The 18,361-nt window shown below is 39.1% G+C and overlaps 1 protein-coding gene across 2 annotated transcripts in view; it reads left to right on the top strand.

Annotated features, from left to right (window-relative positions):
* The window catches only part of Nipped-A (Transcription-associated protein Nipped-A), a 1,216,281-nt gene that overhangs the window by 39,153 nt on the left and 1,158,767 nt on the right, over positions 1 to 18,361 (top strand). The window lies entirely within an intron of this gene.

Genomic DNA, 18,361 nt, shown 5'->3' with positions numbered 1-18,361 from the left:
ATCTCTTGTTACTGTCCAACAGTAGTCAGCAAGCATAGAAGCACTCCACCTACCCTGATATCGTCTTTCCATTGCTGAAATGCCTTGGTGGAATTGCTCACCGTGCTCGTCACTAACTGCACCACAGTTGTCAGGGAAGAAGTCCAGTGAGAGTCGAGAAAGTGGATTTTCAGTGACATGTTGCAGCCTAATTGATGATACTTTTCTAGAAGATTGTTCACAGTCTCAACATAGTTTCCAGCTCTTCAGTTTACCTGGAAGTCATGCAGAACACTTTTAAAAAGGCTTCCCAAGCTGCGTTCTCATTACCCTGGAGGACTCGCTCAAAATTTTCATCCCTTAAAAGTTCACGAATTTCGGGACCAAGAAAGATTCCTTCCTTTTTTTTTTTTTTTTTTTTTTATGAAAACCCCAAACATGAAAGGTATCAAAACCTATAGTACTTAGTACCGTGCATGGGTTGAAGGAGAAGTATGGGGGGAGGGGGATGCTGGAAACTTTGCTCTAGAGACTAAACATGGGTTTCACCACTTCAAGCCTCCAATAAGCAAAGTGGTGGTATTTCACCGGTTGATGAAAGTCATCTACCACCTTCCTTAATTTTAGCATCAATCAACAGTGGAAATTGTCCTCTCAGATACTTGAAAGCTTCTCCATCCTGGTTCATCCCCTTAATAAAGTTCTTCATGAGTCTCACTTTGATGTGTAAAGGGGGCAGAAGAATTTTGCCTCGATCAACCAGAGGATTGTGCTGGACATTTTTTTTTTTTTTTCCCCAGGGCACAGATTTTCCCTTAGAGGCCTGACTTTTCTTCTGTAGTGTGAGGACCTAGCCCGACTGTCCCACTCACTCAGGAACCACAGTACTTCATGTATGCCAACTGCATGCCCAGCAGTATTGCAATCACCTTCAGGTCTCCACAGATCTGCCAATGGTGGTCTTTGTACTTCATTGCCTCCAGAATTAATTTCATATTCTCATATGTCTCCTTCATGTGGATAAGGTGTTAAGGTGTGTTTGTTTTAATTGCAGTCTCCATGGTTCCCACTATATACCACTGTAGCATCTGAAAAGGCAAAAAGCCAATGCCGGCAAGTGTAAGTATGTGTGGTGTTGTGTTGAGTGCAGGCACCTGGCGACTTCACAGCCAGGGGTCCCCTGACTCACAACCCTGGCCACGAGGAGACATGCCAGGGACAACTTCATTACCAGAGACACTTACTGGGGCTCCCAGGCACCCCTGGGAGCCTCAAGGTGTTTAGGGAAAGGAAGTGGAGATAAGAATGAGAAGTATGGGGATTGGAAGGGAAGGGAAGGGAAAGTTGGATAGAAGATAAGGGGAAGAAGAATAGACATCCCCTGAAATAGAAGAGAAACGTTTACAATAGTAAAAAGAAATAGTGAACTATATTTTATTACATTTAAACTCTAATCTAAAGATACTTAGAATATTTGAACAGAGCTGCAAAATCTAGCAAGAAAACAGTATCAATGAAAATTATATACAAGCCTAAAATTATACACAAATTATATATAGTCTGTAGACAGGAAGTAACATTAACAGCCATATGTCTTCAAAAGAAAAAAAAAATATTCACAATAAATGTCAACAGCAAGAAAACAGTGTTTTCGACGCTATCTTCTAGAATGAAGTTTCCTGAAAGTCTACCTTTTGCTCTTGTACATAGTCATTAAAATTCGATACATATAATGTATATCATTAACAGGACTTATTTTCCTGCAAGACATAGCCATTAACCTCTCATAAACACAAGATTTAAATTTTCAACAACAGTGCTTACAAACCAACTTACAATAAAAGACTCAGTGAAACTCAGAGCCAAGAAAACCTTATAAATCTTTGGTGTAACACCCCATTAAGGATTAACATTTACAATTCATTTTCATCTCCTAAACACACTATCAGCAAAATCAGAGAAATACAAGGAATTCTCCCTTTTTTGCTCTAGCTCCACCAACTGTTGAAAATCAGCAGGACTATATACGTTTGTCACAATCAGTAGCTGATTTCTAACATCTAAATAGTGGTTACATTCTAGGATTAAATGATCAACCATCTGAACAGCTCCACAAGGGTAGAGATGCAGACAATCCAAGTGCATTTAATTTGGCATTTATACTCCCATGACCTGTAATCATAAATGTAACATTTAAGCTGGGACAAAACCATTTTAACCGCTTATTCAAAGACATTAGGAATAAAACTATATGTAACCCTGCCCAAAAGAGCAGCATTCCATTCCGGTTGCCAGTTTCTCATAAACTCGATCTTAATCTAGCAACATCCTCCTTTTCAGATAAATCCATGTTCAATGTATAGTTACCAATATTAGCTGGGGGATCCCTTCTTCGTTGATATAATAGATATTGCAGTATTATTTCATAGTAAATAATTCGGCCATTCAGAACCTGCAGAGCAATAGTAGAAACAGTTCTACATGCTCTGGAGGTGGCAAAAAGGAAAAATCTCTGAGATTGTATAAGATATTTTTTCACCATGCTATTAGCCACCCTAAAGCCCTGTGCACCTGCCGCATACCTTATGATAGGCAAAAATAAACTTTTATAGTATAGCTTTAATGTACTTGATTTTATACCCCAATTGTTTTTGCTAATTTTAAGTATTTTCCCTGTTTAAAGCCTTAGTCTTCAAAATATACTTTACATGTTGAATGAAAGAGAGTTTAGGATCAAACATTACTCCAAAATATTTGTATGTTCTTTCTAGTTTGATGCTTTGCTTATTAAGTTTAACATCAGGCTCTGTTTAGATTTAAGTTGCTCTTAAGAAAAAGCTTTTTCATTTTGGGAACCGAAATAATTAATTTGTGCACATTGCACCATGAGTTAAAGTCATCCAAGGTGTTATTTGATTTTTGCTCCAGCTCTAATCTTGAGTTTCTCATAATCAAAAGGGCCAGGTCATCTGCGTAGGCAATCTTATGGACATCACCATGTGGACAAGTGTAAAGTGTGTTAGTTGTCTGATGGAACCAAGGATTTCCCCCATCTCCGCGTTGTATTCTTTGTGAGTGACAGAACTCTGTGAAGGCCAGAGATTTAAAAAGTGTGTGGTGAGTGGTCTGTTGTTTTTCTGACCATTTAGCCATTTGGCCCCTATTGGGACCCACCATTGCCCACACTTTGCCACGAGGAGGCAGGTCAGCAGATTATTATTTAAGATAGATTATTTAAGTACTCTGGCTGGCTCCACCACCTAATTTCCAAGGATTTCAGGCCTAAAAAAAAGGGGGGTGTATACTAGAATTTGGCCGAAAGAGATTTACAAGAAAGCATTAGAATTTAGACGTTGATTAGAATTTGGTGGAATTGTTAAGAGGTGTACTCAGTCGGTTTAGTGAGAAAGGAGGGGAGACTGTGGGAAAACAAGGATAGGGATGATAGAGTAGGCATCTCCAAAGAGGTCACTGGAAATGAGCCCCACCAGGCGAAGTATGGTGTAGGCAGGGAGGGGAGGAGACAGATACCTATCTCATCCCTCCCCTGCCTGGAGATGGAATTTTATAGGGAAATGGGTTAGAGTACCCACTTCAGATCGCCAATGCCACGTTGGCAGCAAAGTTGCAGAAAGTCTTTGTCAGTGATGGTTGTCATTTCCATGTAGTGTCGAATCTGGTAGGAAGGTCAAACTGCCCATCCCACTCCGGGGGTGGGATATGTTAGCTGGCAGTGGGGAACCCACCAGGCGAAGGGGTGGGAGAGACACACATTTACTTCATTCCTAATCTGCATTCTCATTCTACTTGTATTCTATTTTTTTTTTTTATACCTTTTTCTTATATTCTTTTTTTCTCCAAGTTTTATGTATATATATGTATATATTTTATTTATTTATTTTTTTATTATTATTTGTTTCACTCACAACTCATTCATCTTTTTCTCACACACCAGGGGGGATGCAATGATGTGCAGTGTAAATTTAAATATTAATTAAAACTAGGGTTAGTGTGTACTTAACTGTAGCATTTATGGTTTGTGTTCTTTTTCTCATACACTTACACTTTCATTCATTCTTCTAGCTCTCATTTCATTTATTTGACTCGTGCTTTCTGCACTACCTCTCTGGGCACCTCAACTTACTGTTATTCTTCAGTTTTGGTGCAGGCCTAGCCGCAAGTTTTTTTTTTGTGGGCCAGGGGAGAATGCAATGATAGTGTTTGTGGTTAGTGAATGTTTGTTAGTATATATATATAAAGTAGTGTAAGTTATTTTTAACTTTGTATTCATTCGGCCAATTACATTTGCCCTTCCACTCATTCCCATTCACTCTCTCTTTCCCTCATGCTAGGTCACCACTTTCTTTCACCAAAACTGCTATTTATTCCCGTAATTCTACTGTAATTCCTAGTTCACTCAGTGCCCAACCTATTCATTCTCATTCGTTCATTCTTCTTTCATTCTATATTGCATTCCCTTGCTACCAGTTTACTGATATTTTTCAGCTAATCTGCTTCCCTGGCTGCCTCTACATCTCCCTCCCCTACATAGTTACTTATTTGATGTGGGGCCCTAGGTTCCTACACATGGCAGGATAGTTCTGGGGAGTTCTGTCATGTCAGGTTTCTGTCAAGGGCACAGAATACTGCTATCCTGACAGTTTAAAGTCATCGTCTGGGTGTGGTGAGAAACTTGGGCAATTTAAACTATTGATTATTGTTTAATTGCTGTGGGGCTGAATTGCCATTCTTTGGATTGTTCTGTGCATTTCGGATACTTTCTATGTGAAAGATGTAAAGGCTTTATAATTTTCCTCTTCTCTGATGAACAGATGTTCTTCTCTCCTGGGAAGGGGCCAACTGTGCTATTAGCTCTGTTCTAGGGATGTCATATATTATATAATCATATAGAATGTGTGCCCAGTCTTCACTCTTGCCACAGGTGCAGTTTGGGTCATCAGTCAGCCCTAAGGAGGTTAATTTTGTCTTTAGGGAGCCGTGACCTGTCAATATAAATGTTGTAAAAAGTCCAGGGGCATACCACTTAGGTGGCTTTGGGCTAACCATTGACACCCGTGGCAGAAACCGTTTGGTAACCAGACCTCTGGCTTCCTGCTCCCACTTTGTTTGCCATAGCTCATGGAATTTTGTGGCTATTCTTTTTCTTTCAGTGTTGATTGTATCAAGGACTATCCCCAGAAATTCTGTGGGTATGCCCTTTTTAAATCTATAATATAAGCCTCTTTTGGCTACTTCCAGGTAAACTGGGAGAGCTCCAGCCAGCAACTGTAGCACAGGTGTGCTTACTGTGCGACATGCTCTGCTAATAGTGAGTAGTATTGTCCTTTGTATCGATTCTAATTTATTCCTATTTCTTACTATGGCCAAGCACTGGCTCCATAGGTGATAACAGGTAGGAACATTGCATTGTATATGATTGCCAGGGTCTTTCTTTTGAGTCCCCAGTCTGCTCGACTGATCCTGGCAATCATACCTGCATAATTTCTTACTTTCTTCGCCAAGTAGATCAAGTAGATAAAAAGTTAATTTTGAATCAAAGACCACTGTTACCATTTTTATAGTGGTTGTGTTAATTTTGATTTGTGGATGTCTTCTTATGTCCAAATTGCCTTTTAGAAGTATTTGTTTGGTTTTTTTCAGGTGATATTTTGGGCATGTGCATTTGTGCCCACTCTTGCAGCTGCAAGAGGGCAGCATTTGATCTTTGCTCTACAACCATTCGCGTGTTACCTTTTACAAGGAAAATCATGTCATCTGTAAAGGCCAGGCTTTCCGTGGGGCCTAGATCCAAAGCCAGAACAATGTTCCAGAAGAAAGGGCCAAGGATTGAACATTGCGGGCAGCTTTATTCACAGGGCGCGTCAGTTCCTGGAACCTTGTGCGTACTGAGACACTTCTGTCTGTAAGGTAGCTGTTTATTACCTTATAGTGGTTCTGTGGGGCATTTGCCTGGTGGAGTCTCCTATGGACACTAGGCCACCAGAGTGAGTCAAAATGCCCCAGCAAAGTTAATGGAGATTGCCAGCATATATTTCTCCTCTGTGGTTTTAACTGTTGTCAGTAGGTGGTGCTTGGCACGCTCTGTATTGTTGCCCTGCTTAAAACCATACTGATTGTTGGAATGTAAACCTGCTTCTGTGTAATATTGGCATAATATGCTATATATTTTTCCTAGTACAGGGAGTAGGGCTATTAGTCTATATGATTTGGGATCAGCAGGGAGTTTTTCAGGGTTTTTGAGAATTAATCTTAACACTGCTTTTTTCTTTTGGGAATATACCTTCTGTCTCATATAGTTATTATATAGTGCTATTAATTTGTCTGGTGCTATTTCTGCTAATTTTTTGATAATCTCAACCTCTAAGAGGTCAAAACCTGGGCATTTATTGTTTTTGGTTTTAGATAGTGCTATTTTTAAGTCTTGTATAGTGAATAGAAGTTCAGTATTGGCATTGTCATATTCAGTGTTTTCTTTTATAATGTCCAGCTGGTTGGGGGAAAGATCCCCAGTTTCAGTTTGAATAATACTGTCTAGGATGTTATTTACAGAGTCTGCCCAACACAGGGTTGGTGTTCCATCTGGTTTGAGAGTAGTTTCTAAGACATCTCCTCTTGGCAGCTTGTTGGTCACTATTCTGTAGACAACTCCCCAAGGGTTATTGTTTCCAGTGGTTCCCACCAAATGCCTCCAGCATTCCTTTTTCTTGTCCCTTATTAGGGGTTTTGCGTTGTTGAGCTTTCGCTCAGGAACGCTTTAATGAGTGTAAATATGATGTCCATTATTAGGGCTGTATACTGATTGCTGAGAGTTCTATAAGAATCTCTCAGTGCATCCACCTCCTTTTTTGGCCAAATGAGGCCCTTTGAAAATTTCTCCTTGACTGGTGGTGGACCCTTCTCCTGAGTATAGTCAGTTCAGGGCACCACCAGGGGACTGCCTGCTTTCTCACTTTTTTCCGTGGGATGGACAAGTCTGCTGTTTTTATTAAAATGTTTGTCATAGTCAGTGCTTCCTTGTCAGGGCTACGGTTGCTTGATCTAGACCACTCATTTTCCTGTTTCTGCAGCTGAGCTGCTGTATGTTCTGCAAAAATCTGCCAGTTTGCCTTTTTGAAGTTATACCTTTTGATATCCAACAAGGAGTGTTTTTAATTGCCTGTTTAGTGTGAAGGTGATGGCTCCCTGATCCAATGTGGTCCAGACCGGCTTGACACACCAGTTTATAATTTTATAAGCTATTGAATTGGTGGCAAGAGTGGACATAAGTTATAAAGTATGTTCATGTCAGACAGCACATGGGATTTCTCCCATCTCCACGTGTGTTAGCTGTATCGAGGACAGTACACTGTCAAGCTAGCGACTTGAAAGCGTGTGGGTCATGTCTGTGCAGTGTGATGTGTTGTGCCCATTGTTTGTTCAGCTTATTGGCTGCAAGGCCCCTAGTGGGCCCGACGTTGCCCATACCTCGCCACGTGGAGGCTAGCCGATTGTGTCCAGTATCACAACAAGTTGCTCTAGCAGGTTCTGCCACCTGGTTTCCTGGGATTTCAGTGGCTAGGACCTTAAAAATATATATATTTACACGTTTCACATCAATTGCTTAATGGGATTGCTGGTTGGGGTTGAACGCTAGAGAGAGATGTGTTAAAAGGCCTAATAGTTTGGGCAAAATTTTGATGTTATTAAATTTAGATGTGAGGCTATACTCTAGATGAAAGATAATAATGTTTGTTGTCCCCTATTGGGACCACAAAAGAAAGGGGGGTACACTACAATTTGGTCGAAAGAAATTTACACGAAAGCGGTAGAATTTAGACGTTGATTAGATTTTGGTGGCATTGTTAAGAGGTGTACTCGGTCAGTTAAGTGAGAGACGGGGAGACTGAAGACTGGATAGGAAAACAGATAGAAGAATAGGGATGATAGAGTAGGCATCCCCAAAGAGGTCAGTGGAGGCGAGCCCCACCAGGCGAAGTATGGGGGTTAGTTGGTTGGTTGATTAGGGATTTTTTTGGCGCATCAGCATCTATGGCCATAGTGCGCCAAAGTATGGGGGTGGAAGACAGGTCTCTGTCTCTCCCTCCCTGCCTGGGCATGGGGTTTTAAAGGGAATCGGGTTAGAGTACCCATTTAAGATTGCAAATGCTTTGTCGGCAGCAAAGCCACAGTATGTCTTTGTAGGTGATGGTTCTCATATCCATGTAGTGTCAAATCCGGTAACAAGGTCAAGCTGCCCATCCCGCTCTGGGGGGGTGGGATATGTTAGCTGGCAATGGGAACCCACCAGGCGAAAGGGGTGGGAAAGCCACACATTTACTTTATTCCTAATCTACATTCCTACTCTACTTGCATTCATTTTTTTTTTTTTTTATACTTTGTTTCTTATATTTTATATATATATATATATATTTTTTCCAAGTTTTATATATATATATGTATTTTTTTCTTTTATTATTATTTTTTTTTTCACGTACACTCATTCATCTTTTTCTCACACCATGGGGGGATGCAGTGATGTGAAATGTAAATTTAAATACTAATTAAAACTAGGTTTCGTGTGTACTTAACTGTAGCATTTATGGTTTGTGTTCTTTTTCTTGCACACTTACACTTTCATTCATTCTTCTAACTTTCATTTCATTTATTCGACTCTTTCTTTCTGGACTGCACTCTCTGGGCACTTCAACTTACAGTAATTCTTCAGTTGTGGTGCAGGCCTAGCCACAAGCTTTTTACAGGACAGGGGAGAATTCAGTGTTTGTGTGGTTACTAAATGTTTATTAGTATATATAAAGTAATGTAAATTATTCCCAGTCTCGGCCAACCACATTTGCTCTTTCCCACTCATTCCCATTCACTCCCTCTTTCCCTCATGCTAGATCACTCTTTCTTTCACCAAAACTGCCATTTATTCCCTTTTACCATAATTCCTAGTTCACTCAGTGCCCAACCTATTCATTCTCATTCGTTCATTCTTCTTTCATTCTATATTGCATTCCCTTGCTACCAGTTTACTGATATTTTTCAGCTAATCTGCTTCCCTGGCTGCCTGTACATCTCCCTCCCTTACATAATTACATATTTGTTGTGGGCCCCAGGTTCCTACACATGGCAGGGTAGTCCTGGGGAGTTTTATCATGTCAGGTTTCTGTCAGGGTGCAGAATACTGCTATCCTGGCAGTTTTTAAGTCATTGTCTGGGCGTGGTGGGAAACTTGGGCAATTTTAACTATTGCCATTCTTTGTATTGTTCTGTGCATTTCGAATATTTTCTGTGTGAAAGATGTAAAGACTTTATAATTTCCCTCTTCAATGATGAACAGATCTTCTTCTCCCCTGGGAATGAGGCCAATCTGTGCTATTAGCTCTGTTCTGGGGATATCATATATTATACATTCATATAGAATGTATCCCCAGTCTTCACTCTCGCCACAAGTGCAGTTTTTGGGTCATCAGTCAGCCCTAAGTAGGTTAGTTTCGCCTTTAGGGAGCCGTTACCTGTCAATATAAATGTTGTAAAAAAGTCCAGGGGGCATACCACTTAGGTGGTTTTGGGATAACCATTGACACCCGTTGCAGAAACCGTTTGGTAACCAGACCTCTGGTTTCCTGCTCCCACTTTGTTTGCCATAGCTCATGGAATTTTGTGGCTATTCTTTTTCTTTCAGTGTTGATTGTATCAAGGACTATCCCCAGAAATTCTGTGGGTATGCCCTTTTTAAATCTATAATATAAGCCTCTTTTGGCTACTTTCAGGTAAAGGGGAGAGCTCCAGCCAGCAACTGTAGTGCAGGTGTGCTTACTGTGCGACATGCTTTGGTAATAGTGAGTAGTATTGTCCTTTGTGTCTATTCTAATTTATTCCTATTTCTTACTATGGCCGAGCTGGTGAACCATGCACCGGCTCCACAGGTGATAATAGGTAGGAACATTGCATTGTATATGATTGTCAGGGTGTTTCTTTTGAGCCCCGAATCTGCTCGACTGATCCTGGCAATCACGCCTTCATAATTTCTCACTTTCTTCGCCAAGTAGATCAAATGGGAGTAAAAAGTTAATTTTGAATCAAAGACCACTCCAAGATATTTTAGTTCTGTTACCATTTTTATAGTGGTTGTGTTAATTTTGATTTGTGGATGTCTTCTTATGTCCAAATTGCCTTTTAGAAGTATTTGTTTGGTTTTTTCAGGTGATATTTTGGGCATGTGCATTTGTGCCCACTCTTGCAGCTGCAAGAGGGCAGCATTTGATCTTTGCTCTACAACCACTGGCGTGTTACCTTTTACAAGGAAAATCATGTCATCAGCAAAGGCCAGGCTTTCCGTGGAGCCCAGATCCACGGCCAGAAATTCGTCCAGAACAGTGTTCCAGAAGAAAGGGCCAAGAATTGAACCCTGCGGGCATTGTTTATTCACAGGGCATGTCAATTCCTGAAACGTGCGTACTGAGACACTTCTGTCTGTAAGGTAGTTTATTACCTTATAGAAGTTTTGTGGTGCATTTGCCTGGCGGAGTCTCCTAAGGACACTAGGCCACCAGAGTGAGTCAAAGGCAAGAGTGGACATCATCATCACTGTCCTAACGCCTATTTGTACCTACACTTCCTGAGCAATAAGCTCATATGCACTTTATTCCTCTATCTTATCAATTTTAATCTTTTGATCCTTAATCATATCCTTCGTATGATAAATCAAACATTGAGGATATGTTACTGCCCCTGCTCCGAAGAGGCGGATATTCACTATCTGGAGCTAAATTAAACTTTAAACTTCAAAGACAAACTTCTATAAATTGTGATTATTGTTCCAGCCAAATTAATGCTGTACTCAAATGCAGCTTAATTACAGGGGATTTAACTTGCCTGTTTTAAGCGAATTGACTGACGCATTTCTTTCTATATAATGAGTTGAGCACTGGTGTATCAATTTGCAATCATAACTCTAAACATTTAAAATTCATCAATATATTTTTGTATTTTATACTTTTTACAACATTTTCTTTTATACAGCTATAAACTCTAAAATCAGTATAAAACTCTAAACAATATAATTCATCAATATATTTTTGCATTTTATATTTTATACTTTTTTTTCAACATTTCCTTTTTATACAACTATAAACTATAAGATCAATAAATTCCAATTCCAACTAAATCTCAACTCCATAAAAACACTATTTACATATATACAAATTTTTACAATTGTCTAATCCTGCTTACTTCTCTAGCAAACTCAACAAAATCTTCATTCCATTCTCTATTCTTAAACAAGTCACTCACAGTGTATGAGTTGGACCCAATCTGCCTAATTAACATATTCCTTGGTATATCATATCTTACTCACTGCTGTAAAATATGCTCTGTATCTTCTACCATCCCACAAATACACATTGGATTTTCTTCTACACCAAGCTCTACCAGTCTTTTCTTTTACACGTGTCCAGTTATTAACATTGTTTGGAACATTCCTAGACCAGACCAAGATGAAATCTCTTTCATAGTTTTCACACCAGGCAGAAAGGCAAAGGTAACACGCTCCTTACAGAACTGTTCCATCTTTCCTGCCATATATAATCTATATCTTGCTGCAACCTTTTCTTTTCTACTTTCAAATTGTGTCTTCCATACTCTCTTCCCTCTTCTCTACAAGATTTTATTCCCATAAGTTCTATTCTTTTATTATTCTTAATTGCATATTCCATTGTCTTTTTAAGTATAATCAGATCCACTGGTTCCTTTCCTGCAATAACTTGCAGAGCATAATTTGAAAGGTTCTGCAGGACTGCGTCACCACCAGAAGGGGAAATCTCTGTGCTGAATTAAGACTTCTTTTAACGTGGCTATTAGTCACTTTATGACCCCAAGCCCCACATGCATATGTCACAATCGGTATAAATATACATTTATAGAGGAGGTCTATGGACTTGCCTTTCACTCCCCATTCTACCCTTGTGACTTTCCTAATTTTTAAATAAATCATCCTCACTTTATCTCTTAATTTTTGCACGTGAGGCAAAAAGGACATCCTTTCATCCACATAAACTCCTAGGTACTTGACCAAGGGAGCATATGCTATCGTCGTACCAAATATTTTTGCAGTTGGCCTTCTTCTTTCACTGAGCTGATGAAAGAAAAAAACTATATGAGTTTTTTTCATTGATATCTCCATTTTATGGACCTCAGCCCATTTCTCCACTTGTCCCATAGCACTCTTAATTCTCTCCTCCAGTTCTTTTCTAGACCTTCCCACCATCATTATTAACAAATCATCAGCATATGCTACCAGTCACACCCTACCCACTCCTGAATCAGTAGCTCATCCAATACAATATTCCAACTATAGGGACCTACGATTGAACCTTGTGGAGCACCTCTTGTTACTTCCTGAGTAACTTTCCCATATTTCATTACAATTGTAACTTTCCTATCTTTAAAATAATCTTTTAAAACTTCATAGAACTGCCCAGCATACTTCATTTTTTTCATTCTTGCTAGAAGGCTCGGCCACCACATACGATCAAATGTCCCCTTAAAGTCAGAAATATACCCAGGACATAATTTTCTAAAATCTCTTGTACATATGACACCATTCTAACCACAGAATCTTCAGTAGATCTGCCTCTCCGAAAGCCGAACTGCCTAGGGCTGCTATTCATCAACACTCTTTTAAAAACCTTTGTGATAACTGGCAATAATGCCACTGGTCTATATGATCCAGGATCTGTCCTCTCTTTTTCTCTATTCTTTAATAATATTTTAATGTATGCCTCCTTCCAACAACTTGGAAAGATTTTTCTCATTTAAGCACACATTATATAACTACCAATTCCTTTCCATTCCAAATTTCAAACGAAACTTCTTTATCACTTCAGGTAGCAGTCCATCTCTGCCTGGTGCTTTCTTTGTCTTAACTTTCTCCAATGCTATCTTCAGTTCTTCCTCCGTAATTAAACTTTCAATTTCCTGCTCCCCCACATATTTATCATTTAATTTTCTGATTTGTCTTTGTTCACTACTATCCAAACTTATTTGATCTATAGGAAACAATGAGGAGAGCAAACTACGCATGGAGGACTCTCAGTCCCTCGTACTCTGATTTTCTATTTTAATAGTTTTGTTTTGTTATTTAGGAGCATTAGCAACTAAGGCCATATTGCTCCGGGGATATGCGGTGGTCATTCCCTGACCTTTCCGCATCCTCCGTATTTGGTGGTCACGGGCTAGAACCCTGGTCTAATCAAGAAGCGTGTGCTACGCACTGCCGCTCCTGCCCACCTGGCTATTTTAATAGTACTATAAACTTGATCAACTTTCATTCTATCAAATAATAATTTTTATGGTAATCCCATACATTCTTATTAATTTCCTCTTTTACATAGCTTCGCCATTCTTCTCTTTTTGAATTCTACCAACATATTCCCGTCTTATTTGTTGGTATTGGCTCTTTAATTGTTTCCATTTCCATTTGTTCACTTATTCCTTTTCTCCGTACCCTCTGGAAATTCCTCCTAGTCCTGTTCACTCTCCTCCTCATTTCCGCTAATATCCCATTCCACCAAGGAACAACCCTTTTAATTTTGTGCTCCTCATAGACCTGCAGAAACTTTCATATATAATACTAACTATTTTCTCAGCCCTTTCTCCAGCCAGGCTGCTATCTATTTCTTGTCTATTATCTCTAAGTCTTTTTGTAATCTCTTCTTCAAAACACTGCCAGTTTGCAGAACTCGCTGCAAACTTCTTTTCAAACCCTATATTACATTCTACCCTCTCATCTCTTATCTCGAAACTGATACATCTATGATCACTGGTAGTCCAGTCCTCCCTAACCCTCCAACACCATATCTTATTCCACAAGGCTTCTGTAGTTAATGTTAAATTTATATTAGTATCTCCTTGTATAGTACTGAAGGTAGAGGGCTGGCCCAGCTCATTTACAATATTAAGTCTCTGACTTATCAACATTTCCTCTAATTGATTTCCTCTAGTATCAGTCTCATGACTTCCCCAAGTTGTTGAACTTGCATTTGAATCAATACCAATTACAGTTTTCTTTCCTTGTAATACCTCTAACACTTTTTCAATATAGTTTAAATAAGGCTGGCAGGAGTGGACAGCATAGACTAGAGGAACTGAAGGAAGAGTATTCCATTGTGGAGAAAAACAGCTTTTAAATTTAGCTTTAATGAGTATGAATAGCTTCCACTCCTGTGGGTTGTGTTCCACATTCAAAGCTGTCATCAAACTATTGACATCACAGCAGGCAACAAGGTCGTTTTCACTTTTAAAATATGGTGTCAAAGCATTCTGCCTGCTCCCATACACGGACACCTTGACATTTGGTTGCAGAAGATTCCACTATTGGAGCCTTGATCCCAGAAGCTCTGTTTTATCTGTCAATAGATCTAGGTCTCGAATTAGATCACTTAATTCACCTTGAGTGATTCTGTGTGACTCGCTCGGCGACTCAGGTTCTGGCATGAAATTGGAATCCTGTGATGTTGACGGCCCAGGTTGACCAACATTCCTCACACTGTCCCCATCTTCATCAGACTCCAAAGTGTACTCTTCTGGAGGGTGAAACACAGGCAGACCATCCCCATGTGCTACTGGTCGGATAGCTGACAGAATGTTTGGATATTCCACAGTCCACTTCCTTTTTTTTGACATGCCATGCTGAAGAGGGGGCACCATGCAGAAATAACAGTCATTTACATGAATTGAAGGCTCCCTCCAAATCATTGGGATGGCAAAAGGCATTGAACATCCTTTGTTATTCAACCATCCACGAAGATTTACAGCACATGGGTTGCAGCAAATATGAGATGCCCAGGGTTTGTCTTCATCCCCTACCTTACAGCCAAAATAATGGTAGTAGGATGTCTTCACAACTGAAGTCAATTGGTGTTTCTGAGTGGAAAATGTCACATCACCACACACACAACAAAAATTGCTAACACATTTACGTGGCATCCTGGCTTTTTACATAATTTTTGTCCATAAACCTTAAAAATAAAAAAGAAATGAACATCACTCATAACATCACTTGCAAGGTAAATGATACACAGAAATCGGTTCCTGTTTCAGTGTTACAAACCTTTCTATTCTCTAGACTCAAATTCTCTAGTATTCACCAATATTCCCCTAAATCATAAGAGGGGCTATATCGTGTAATCGAGAGCTTAGAGTTTTAAATGTTATATTGGTTTTTCTCATGCTGAAATTAAGAATTGACTATTTTCAAGCCAGAAACATTTTTGGTGTTGACCAGTGTCTTCTAACTTGTTTCCATTTATCAATGTCTCATGATCAGAACTTTTACAAAAAAGAATGAGTATAATTCTAAAAGCTTAATTGAACAAAATCTTAGGAGTTGAATACTTATCTGAATACTGGATAAGCAGAATTTTATTTATTTTTTTTATTGTGGTAATTGACAAAACATCTCATAGAGTTTCATTTCACTCTGTATATATGTACTATCACTTCCTCCTTTTTTCTTTTCTTTTTATATAAAAAAGGAATCATTGCATCTTTCACTTCTCTCAATGAATGGAACATTTTTAGGAAATCTTATTCAAACAGCCATTATTTCTAAAAAAAACTAAGGAAATGTAGGTGGGTCAGTCTTTTTTGTTTTAGTGGGAGGAGAGGATTAGACATTTATATTCAGTAAACTGTAGTATGTGAAATGAAACTTGAAGCTTCCTGAACTATTTTATTATTATTCTTTATCACTTTTCTACAACACTTATCATTTAATTTCTGTCTACATTGTTGATTGAATGTATTCAACATGGAATGCTTGTTTATGACTTCATTTGCCTTATAATTTATTTTCTCAGTAAGCATGTCCTTATTTTTGTGTTCTTTTTCACTGCAGCTTATCTCTGCTTACCTATCTCTTATTTTTCGTCTTAACTGCCTGTCATTTTTTCTTCCCTTTAACCACTTTAAATTCTAGCTTTAGTATCCCTTTTCTATATAATATCGCTACAGTTCTACAAGCAATTTTTTTACAGCAATATTGGAAGTGAAAAGGGTTTTCAACATGCGAGCATTGATTTATTTACATGGGAATCAATTGGTATTAAAAAAAATAATAAAAAAAAATTGGATTGGCTGCAGTTAAGTCCAGTATGTAACTTGTTCCATACAGTGGAATCTGGAAACAGATACTAAAGCAGTCATTTGTTGGGAATGTATTATATCGTTTGAATGGCAAACGGTTCTTGTATAAAATGAAACTTATCTGATATAGTTTTTGAAGGGTATGTTTGAACATGATAATAAGTAATGATGAAAATTCTCAGTGCTAATTAAATTGGTTCTTTTTGGAAAAAACTAGCTGAAATTGAAAATTAAAGGTAAATCAGCCACTTCACCATTGATTAACAATAGAAAGTATTGAGTAATAGGTGAAGTCTGCATTGCTGCTGAAGTCCTGCTCCTGCATGTATTTGGAAATTCAGGGGAACAAAGAATCAGAATCAGCATTAGCATTAGCAAAGGCACATGATGCAAGAAAGCAAGCTTTATAGACATCAGCCAAAAAAAAAAAACCCTTATTTCACCCATCCACTCGCTCCAAATGTTTGTTTTGTCAAGTTCTGCCTTCAATGACAGATGGAAGTTTGTTCCAGCAATCACCCACCTGCTAGCTAAAGGCAAACTTCTGCACATCTGTCCTACAACCGTTTATCCTCAATTTGAATTTATACCCACTCAGGTGATTATTCTGAGCAAGCGGAAGAATCCCATCCACATTGAGCATGCTCAAACCATTCAAGGCTTTATACACCTCAATCAGATCACCTCACAGGTGCCTAGTCTCCAAACACTGTAATTTGCAAAATTTAAGCCTTTCTTCATGCGAGCAACCCTTTGTTCCATTCACTAATCTTGTTGCCCTTCTCTGTACTCGTTCCAACAGCTCTACATCCTTTTTAAAATGAGGCCTCCAGACCTGTATACAGTACTCAAAGGTTGTGGCCTGACCATTGCCTTATACAAGGAGATAATCACCTCCTTACCCCTGCTAGAAAAATTCCTGTATATCATTGACAAGACACCATGAGATACTCTTGCAGACCAACTGCACTGCTCAGAAAACTTCATATCTACCTGCATTTGCCACCTCTCAGTCCATCTGCTCAACTTTTCTAGATCCTGTTGCAGCAGTGTACTGTCATTAGTGTCATTAACAACCCTGTCAACCTTCGTATCGTCTGCAAACTTGGACATTAAGTTTGATATACCATCAATATCATTTATGAAAAGCAATGGACCCAACACTGAACCCTGAGGGACTCCACTAATAACATTAGTCCACAAAGAGCAGTGTCCATTGATTACCACTTTCTGTCTTCTCCCACTCAACCATCCCTTTATCCATAGCAGCAATTTGCCTCCAATGCCACACTGCTCCAATTTGTGCAGCAGTCTTCCATGTGCAACAGTATCAAAGGCTTTTCTAAGTTCCAAATATGTGATATCAAAGGTATTCTTTGCATCCAGTTCCTTTGTGACTACATCATAGTATCCAATCAAATTAGTTATACAAGACTTCCCCCTTAACAAACTCATGCTGTATCCGAGCTATAACTGAAGTCTTGCCTAGATGATCCTGCAGTGCTTCTTTAACCAGTGCCTCCATTAATTTCCCTGGAACAGAAGTTAAACCAACAGGTCTGTAATTACCTGTGTCTCCCTTTGATCCTCCTTTGTGGATTGGGGTCACATTTGCACATCTCCAGTTCTTAGGTTCCTGTATATCATTATGAGAGCTCCCCTGAGTCCAGGGAAGCTCTCATAATTATGGCTATGGGTTTGCTTACTTCCTTTGCTGCCTCCTTTAATATAACTGGATAGATCCCATCCACCCTGGGTGCCTTTTTTATGTTTATCTTCAACAATTTCTCCTCCACTTTCCTCTGAATTATTACAAAATCATCCAGCTCACTGACTCACCTCCGGCACTCCCCCCCCCCCAACAACGCCTCATGGGTGAATGTAGATGCAAAATACTCATTTAGTTTGTTAGCCACCTGAGCAGGATCATCAACAGTTGAACCATCAGTATTAGTGGACCAATCTGATTCATCCCTTTCCTTCTAGAGTTTGTTGTTTTTCTTTGCATCATTTGCTAAGGATTTCTCATAATCTGCCTTTGCCTGCCTAATCTCCTTTGTGACTTGGTTACAGACCAGCTTATAACTATCATAGGCTTCCATGTCACCCATTAATTTATATGTATCCCATGCATTTTTCTTCTCTGCCACATGTCTCATTAGTTCATCTGACATCCATTTAGGCCTAAATCTTGAACAATATTTCTTTGTTGATATGAAAAGCCTAGTAGCTT

Source organism: Mastigoproctus giganteus, chromosome 10 (assembly GCF_048544385.1).
Source record: "Mastigoproctus giganteus isolate SK-2022 chromosome 10, ASM4854438v1, whole genome shotgun sequence".
NCBI classification, from domain to species: domain Eukaryota; kingdom Metazoa; phylum Arthropoda; class Arachnida; order Uropygi; family Thelyphonidae; genus Mastigoproctus; species Mastigoproctus giganteus.
The sequence above is the reverse complement of the archived record's forward strand: the minus strand, read 5'-3'. Positions and strand labels throughout refer to the sequence as shown.